Source organism: Arachis hypogaea, unplaced genomic scaffold (genome assembly GCF_003086295.3).
Source record: "Arachis hypogaea cultivar Tifrunner unplaced genomic scaffold, arahy.Tifrunner.gnm2.J5K5 arahy.Tifrunner.gnm2.scaffold_26, whole genome shotgun sequence".
NCBI lineage: Eukaryota > Viridiplantae > Streptophyta > Magnoliopsida > Fabales > Fabaceae > Arachis > Arachis hypogaea.
The window spans coordinates 259,881-260,770 of NW_027255453.1; positions in this window are offsets into that span (position 1 = coordinate 259,881).

Consider the following 890-nt stretch of genomic DNA (forward strand, 5'->3'; position numbering starts at 1 on the left):
GGAAGAGGGGAAAAATCAAGGACTCTAAGCATAGACTTTATAGTCATCGATGAAGGGTCAGCCTACAATGCCTTAATTGGCAGGACTACCCTTAATCGTCTTGGAGTAGTGGTATCCACTCCCCACCTTTGCATGAAATTCCCGACTCCTGGAGGAATAGCAACGGTAAGGGGAGATCAAAAATTGGCAAGGAAGTGCTACAACGAAAGCCTAAATCTGAGAGAAAAGGGCAAAGAAGTCCACACCATAGAGCTAGGCGGCACAAGGACCAGAGAAGAGTTGCGACCCCAGCCGGGAGGAAAAACCGAGGAGATACAAGTCGGCGAGGAGGAAGGAAAAAACACTTTCATAGGAGCCAACCTAGGGGAAACCCTAAAACAAAGGTTGGGGGAGCTCCTAAGAGCTAATTCCGACCTCTTCGCATGGAAGGCTTCCGACATGCCCGGGATTGATCCTGAGCTCATGTCCCACAGGCTCTCGGTTTACCCAGGGTCCCGACCTATACAGCAAAGAAGACGCAAGCTCGGCCCAGAGCGAGCCTCAATAGTAGAAGAGCAAGTACAGGCGCTCCTGGAAGCCGGCTTTATTAGGGAGGTCAAATACCCAACGTGGCTAGCCAATGTAGTGCTAGTCAAGAAACAGAATGGTAAATGGAGAATGTGCGTCGACTATACCGACTTGAATAAGGCATGTCCTAAGGACCCTTATCCCCTACCGAGTATTGATACCCTGGTGGACTCCAGCTCGGGGTACCAATACTTATCATTCATGGACGCCTACTCGGGATATAACCAAATCCCGATGCATGAACCCGACCAGGAGAAAACATCGTTCATCACACCAAAAGCCAACTATTGCTACGTGGTCATGCCATTCGGACTAAAGAATGC